We start from the raw sequence: 8,478 nt of genomic DNA, 5'->3' as shown, positions 1-8,478 counted from the left end.
ACACCATAGAAATTTTTGGATATTGTCTTCCAAATATCCTTCGGTGCAAAAGCATCATTCTCATAATAGAAAAAAGGTGGCCCTTGCATGAACACATTGATTTCCTCCATGTGTGGCCCAATAGGTTTCCCCGTCCAACTCCAAAAATAGTTAGTCGGGCTCCAGACATAAATTAGAGACCACATCACACACTCGAGACATTGTTTGTTTGTATTGCATACTCTCTATACATGTATTTATCACCCTTTAACAATTTCCTCTGCTTTTCTCCAATTGCTCTCTTCTAGGCAGCTAATGAGCTTGTTTCCACGTCATTCAAGATAATGCAGACCTGCTTGATTTCTTTTACGAAATTTACTTGCACCCCAAGTACGACCTATTAGGACCACATAAGACCAAATTAGGACCTATTAATTAATTTGTACATATATGCAAAATTGTGAATTAATTGTAAATTCATTTTACTTAATTGTAAATTAATTTGACTTAACTTGGGGTCATAATTTGACTTAATTTGACTAATTTTCAAATTAATTATTGTATATGCAAATATATGTAATTATAAATTAGACATATATATTGAAATTTAAAATTAAATTTATAGTTGTTTAAATTTCTTTTGTGCATAGATCTCTAGAAATTTATCTTAAATTTGTCTTTATATCTAGAAAATTTTAACTCAAGTATGCATTTATGACGTTTAAATTTCTGTAAAATCTATATATCTAATTTCTTTAATTTACATGTTTTTAAATATGTTTAAAATGATTTAAATGTATGTATACGTTTTTAATTAAATTGTTTAATGTGTACTATATACATGCACATGTATATATATAGTTCTACATTATCCACTAAACATCATGTCTGGCGAGCCTGGATCACATAACACGAGTACTTCTGAGCCTAGTGTTCATCCTCGTGGGAGTGAGCAGACGTCCCATAGGTCCGCAACAACTCCACATGAGAGACAACAACTCTACAATTAGACTGCTGAGGCACTCCAACATGCCTTAGATAATTTAAATATCACTTTGGAAAACATGCGTGATCACACAAATAAACAAAGGGATGAGACTATTAGACATGAGCTAGTGCTTATGATTGACCTCGTCGACAATTATAATCCATATGACGAGGTCAACACAGAGGAATTCTATAGATCCCTGTCACGCAGTGTACGTGGTACTGTGAAATGGGACACAGTGAATGATAGGGTTTCCACAGCTGATGTGAAAACCACGTTTCCTCATTATCAGGGCTTTGGTAGGGTTAAAGACTATATGCCTACCAGGTGCACGGATGCACTAGTAGCACCATTTATCTATCCTAGATGGTTAGCCACTCATCATAGGTGGCCCCAAAAGGATGAGTTGCCCCTTTATTTTTGCAAACAATTGTTTGCAGTTTCATTTGTTGGATGATGTTGATTACACCGATTTTCTGAAACATGCGGGGCAAGGGAAGGGCAGATTTTCAGATAAGTTTAGACGACCAGGTGCACCCCCGCTCGTTAATAAACGGGCATTGATTGGTCCAAACCTTGTGGTTCTTCCCAAGAGTGCGGACCTAGCACATGCTGCATATAGTGTGCCAGATGACACTCGACAATCCATATTTTCCAGTATTGTTACTATAGCCACACAGGTGGATGAGATGACATCAGATTGGGTGGGTAGATATTTGTTGCACTCTCATACTAGCATTCATGATGCATCAGCGAGTGATGATCCATATGTTCGAGTAGACATACCATCGCCGATGAATGTTGCACGCATGCATGACATAGATCCTTTACGACAGATGAGGGCATGCTTATCCAGTGATCTCTTGGATGCATATCAGGTCGTTGCTATGGATCATGGGATCCCACTATAAGATGCCCCATCATTTGTTAGGCGTGCACTTGGCAGATTGGTTGCATCTAGCCGTGGTTGTGAGCATACAGATTCTCAGCCTACTGCTATTGTACATCATACTACCTTGCCCCAGCATACAACAGTTGGTCAGGATACACCTCCTCCTGTTTATACATCAGTTGATCGAGCCACAATACCTGATACTGGATTTTCGGGGATGTTCACTACCATGCTTATGGAGCCAGACAGTGAGGGGGATCATGTTGCAGTGGGCTCCTTGCATGATTCTGACATCAACAGGATTGGACGAGCCTTACATGTTGCAGGAGAGGTATGAATTATATAATATATAATTTACTAATTTTAATTTAGATATTTTATATAGCTACTTTATTGTACACATGAACTGCATGGATTATATATATATATATTGGATTGTATTTTTTGAACTATATAGGGTATCACGTTAGGGTCGATGTATGAAGATTTAGATGCTGCCACTGACCTAGTTGTTCATCAGGAGACATAGGTATATATAAAGTTTAAATTATTTTTTATTTATTTTTAAGTTCTATTTAAATGGATATCTAGGTGTTGATTAAATAATTTCTTGAGCGATTTAAATTATATATATATATATATATATATATATATATATATATATATCCAACAAAATTTGTGCATGTTGTCTAGGATGAACGAGCTTTGCGCAGGATGAGCCATTCATCTTGCAAACGTTCTAGAGTCCAGCATGCGCACGATGGAGGTGTTAGAGACCCCAAGGTATGTTTATCTACAACCTCGTGTACATGTACATGTTCAAGTAGATTAGATTTAAATAATAATGAATGTTTAAATATTGTACATGTTCAAGTTCATGTGTTATTTATATTGCAGGCGTAGGGGGCGATGTTTGAGGATTTGCACATTGCCACCGACCTTGTTCATCATGAGACACAGGTACATACATTATAACTTTAAATTAATTGAATCTTAAATATTTAAGTTCTATTTTTAAAGGGTTAGTTTGCAAGTTATGAATATATGTGTACACGTGTATATCTAACAAAATTTCAACATTGCAGGATGCACCACTATCATGCAGGTTGAGCTCCTCATCACATAGATGTCCTAGATTCCTGCATGCACATGGTGGTGATGTTAGAGACTCTTCACAGGTATGTTTTGTCTACGTATAAATTCTCATAATCTATGTTACTTAAAAAAAATTACTTTAGTACATTCAAATTAAATGTTTAATGTATGATTTTATGTGTGCATACTGTATTGCAGGCGCATGAAATGGGACATGCTTTAGGATAGGGCCCTGAGTGATCCATTCTTTATATATATGCGTGTGTGTGTGCGTGTGTGTGTGTGTGTGTGTGTGCGCGCATGTGCACACATTTTATAGACATTTCATATATATTTGTACAAGTGTACTAGACATTTCATACATGTGTATTGTACACATTTCATATGCGTATTTGTACTAGATATTTATTTTCCACATTTCATGTGTGTGTGTGTGTATGTGTTAGATAGATGTACACTTCATAGACATATATGTGTATGTGCTAGATAGATCTACATTTCATACTACTTTGCACATTTATATATAGATAGATTACATTTTTGAAAGTTAAGTGTTTAATGATAGAATCTCTAAGTCATTTGAATTTAGTTAAGTGTTCTAGTTAATTGTTCATGTGTATGTGAAAGTTAAGTGTTTATGTCTATTTTAACTTTGTTCTTTGTTAAACAAATTTAGTCGTTAAAATTTAATTTAGTTGTTCATTTTAGTTAAGTGTTTATGTACATGTTTAATGAACTTACTTCAAAAATTTAATATCCCCTTAAGACCACTTAGAACACCTTAGGACAACATAATTAGATGAATCCAAACAACATAATTAAATGAAACAATATATGTGTAAATATAAATGAAATGAATGTACATAGATGAATAAAATGAATCCATACATGTGTAAAAATATAAAAGAATCAATCCCCTTAAATATCCCCTTATATCCCCTTAAGACCACTTAGAACACCTTAGGACACCATAATTAGATGAATCCAAACAACATAATTAAATGAAGCAATATATGTGTTTAAATATAAATGAAATGAATGTACATAGATGAATAAAACGAATCCATGCATGTGTAAAAATATAAAAGAATCAATCCCTTTAAATCCCCTTAAGACCACTTAGAACACCTTAGGACAACATAATTAGATGAATCCAAACAACATAATTAAATGAAACAATATATATGTTTAAATATAAATGAAATGAATGTACATAGATGAATAAAATGAATCCATGCATGTGTAAAAATATAAAAGAATCAACCCCCTTAAATATCTCCTTAAATCCCCTTAAGATCACTTAGAACACCTTAGGACAACATAATTAGATGAATCCAAACAACATAATTAAATGAAACAATATATGTGTAAATATAAATGAAATGAATGTACATAGATGAATAAAACGAATCCATGCATGTGTAAAAATATAAAGGAATCAATCCCCTTAAATACCTCCTTAAATCCCCTTAAGACCACTTAGAATACCTTAGGACAACATAATTAGATGAATCCAAACAACATAATTAAATGAAACAATATATGTGTTTAAATAAAAATGAAATGAATGTACATAGATGAATAAAACGAATCCATGCATGTGTAAAAATATAAAAGAAGCAATCCCCTTAAATACCCCCTTAAATCCCTTTAAGACCACTTAAAACATCTTAGGACAACATAATTAAATGAAACAATAAATGTGTAAATATAAATGAAATGAATGTACATAGATTAATAAAACGAATCCATGCATGTGTAAAAATATAAAAGAATCAATGACGCAAATATCCCCTTAAATGCCCTTAAGACCACTTAAAACACCTTAGATCAACATAATTAGATGAATCCAAACAACCTAATTAAATGAAAAAATATGTGTAAATATAAACGAAATGAATACATAGATGAATAAAATATGTAAAATCAACGTATAAAACGTAAATTTCCACAAGTTATCCAAATTGCTACACATGTCTAGAAATATCTAAATATATATGAGTTTATCAAAATACTTGACCTATCTAATATATTTTATTTGTTCAAACATGACAAGTGAACTTAAAGCTCGTGGTACAAATAATCTAGATCCTCCCTATCTTTTATAATTTCTATTTTTTTTTCATGATCTTCAATAGGTAACCTCCACTTTTGGTTGCCACGTCCTCTTTTTGGCAATGTCTCCAACTACAATCTTGTCGCTATTACTAAGTGACTGTAGTGTAGAACTTTTTGGCCAGGCATATAATCAATGAAGGTTACACCATTTGTATCTATCTTTATTTGTTGATAATAGGTGCCTTCAACAACAACTAAACCAGTGGGATATTGTTGCCCATCATCATCACTAACTGATTTCAATAACTTTCATTTTGGTTGTGGGCATCTCAGTAGATAATAATCTACATTTTCAGTATTGTTAGGATCAACAATCACCTGTGAAAATAGACCATGCATGTATATATATTACAAACAATATTAGTTCATTACACATTTTTAAACTTATGAAGAATTTAAAAATTTGTACATGTACATATATGTAATTTACAAACTATGCATACACGCACCTGTAACAACTAAATCAGAAATACGTTCATAATCAATTGAATATAGAGGATCATGAATATCAATAATGTCACTATCTTCGTAAGGAGGCATTGTGATAAAATATTTCATATCCCACTGCAAAACATATCCATTAGCAATATTTTGACAATGAGTATCTCTGTTGTTTGCAATGCAATCAACACAAAAGCATGATTTTCCTCTTCCAAGAATAACACGAGGCTTGCTAAATCTTGTAGTCGTGACTTGAAAACTTCTAATACCATTAATTGATTGACAATTATAAGGATTTGATCGATCAATATCTGATAATACATACAAAAATTATTTAGTCAATTTTAGTTCATTTCACACACACACACATATATATACACTTGAATTTTAAAAATAATTCAAGAACACCAAGAATGTTTAAGAATATATATATATATATATATATATACCTTTAACTTCCCAAAAATAACGCTTGTTGTAAGTTGTATCACGACTAGCAAAATGATTTTTGCACCATTCAATAATATCATTAGAATTACGTATGGTGTTAATCTATGAAGATAATTTACCTGCAAGTTCATGTTGGCGAAGTGCATGCTCCATCATGCTCTCCTTTTCCATGTCCACTCTCAAAGTTCTTCCACAAAAACTTTATGCTACGTCGAGCACATTGTAGGGATAACCAGTTAAAAGCTTTTGCAGACTTAAATTGCCTTGACATGAATAACATATATATTAAATATATATATTTAAACTTTTGACCTATTATATACAATCAAATCACACACACACACACACACACACACACACATATATAACAACTTAAATAATCAATTTCAAATCTAACGTACTTATCGACACATCCATCTGACCAAATCCAATGTTGTGTACATTCTATCCCATGATCTCTAATATCTTCAAAAAACATTCCAAAACAATGTGCTACATAGCTCCTATCATGACACATATCATCATTGATATAGAAATGGACCTCTTTGATGATAATGCGTTCATTTTCAATACTCTCTATACCATCCACATGAAATTGTGCATGTCTATAGAAAACTTGTACAAATATTGCAACTTGATCAGAATGATAATATTGACTTTGAATTTCTGTGTGAGGACTAAATGTATAGTTCTCGGAGAAATCTACAATTGAAAGAATACAACCTGGTGGAAAACAATTCTTTGAATCACGAAACTGTTTAGCCTGCCATCTTGCACCATGACACCGTTGGATATGTGGATATATCATATTACGAAATCTATCTATAAACTGAATGTAGGGCAATTCACTCTTTTTCAACATAATTTTTTTGGATTCAGTTCCTGACTTACTTTGGTATGTCTCATATTCAAATCTCTTTCATATAACTAGTGCATGAATATCAATATTCTCAGTTTGCAACACAAACTTACTAAAAAATCCACAATCATTGCATTCACCTTTTATACATTGTATTTTGAACTCATCGGAATCTTCTAATTTATCACATAAAATAAACTTCACAAATTGTGTTGTACTTGTAGGAATGACTAGATTTGGATTAATTGTTGCCATGAACTTCTTATATGATTGCAAGTGTAGATGAAATTCAACATAATTTCGACAACAAAAAGTTTCATGTACCTTATTTATGCGTACAGAGCAAGGACGAAATCTCTCAAACATCCTTTGGCAAATCTTTACATCTGAAAATTCTTGCTTGAATGCTTCAAACAATTCACTTTGTGTTGTATCTAAGAAATGTTTTGGATGTGTTATATTTTTACCATCTTCATCTATCATCTGTATTGTATCCCTTCTATTGGAAGAAACACGAGATTGGTTGGTCCTATAATCAATGACCTATTTTTTTACATCTTCAGAAATTATGTCTTTTCTAGGAACCCTACAGATATTTACCCAATTCTTTTTGATGTTTTCATCCAACATATTTCTCTTCCTAATGTATCTTTGAACAGTTCTTTTAGATACATTCATTAATTGAGAAATTGCATTAACTTGTTTTTTACGAATCAATTCCTTACTAGTAATCATAGTCATCAATGCTCTACGCGCAACACTTAAATCAACACCTTGACTTGTGTTCTCAATACAATTCAATGCTTCTTGTAAATTTTCAATTATAGTTTTTTTTACTAATGTATCACTAGAACTTTTCTTATTACCAACACCCAACAAGTCCAAAACAGGTTTCATTTTCCTTTTCCTAAATAACTTAGCAAATAATTGTGCTCTTCCAACTAATGACTTATTTTTAAAATAATCATCCCACAAATTCTTACAATGCAATTTTAATGTGCTTTCAGGTATCATATCTTTAGATGAAATTTCATTGAAAAGACTATCTTCATCCATTTCCATCAAATTTTTCATACCAGAAAAAAAAAATCATCTCGTACGTGAGTAGATGTTTCTTGAACATCATCAGGTTGATCTTGAACAACAACAAATTGTTGTTGACTACGTTTTGTACGACCTTTCATCTTATCTTCCCTTTTACGATCATACAACCTTGATCTAGTCGTCTTATTCTCCATTGCAAAAAATATTTAGATCTTCAAAATTTTGTGCTTTGAACCTAAAAACAAAACATTCAAATATGCATATCTTCAAAATTTAGTGCTTTGAACTAAAAATGTTATATATCTAATAACTTTTCGTCGGTTCTTAACCAAAAAAATGTCATTAGTGAAATGTATAAATAATTTTGCATTCTTAAACTTAACATGTGTAAATTTCGTCCATTTAGATCATTTGACTTGAAGTCCAATTTTTATAATTTAGAGAATGAAAAAATAAGGCTCAAGAAATTTAGGAGCATTGATATAAAGTAAAATTTTTTAAGTATACTTCAATTAGATACATTTGACTATATGCAATGTACATATGAACGTGATTTAATAACATTAGTTGCTTGAAATCACTTAGCTAATATATATAGAGAATTTGAGTCAA

The sequence above is a fragment of the Cryptomeria japonica genome, chromosome 2 (genome assembly GCF_030272615.1).
Source record: "Cryptomeria japonica chromosome 2, Sugi_1.0, whole genome shotgun sequence".
Classification (NCBI taxonomy): Eukaryota; Viridiplantae; Streptophyta; class Pinopsida; order Cupressales; family Cupressaceae; genus Cryptomeria; species Cryptomeria japonica.
Note: the sequence above shows the minus strand (reverse complement) of the source record.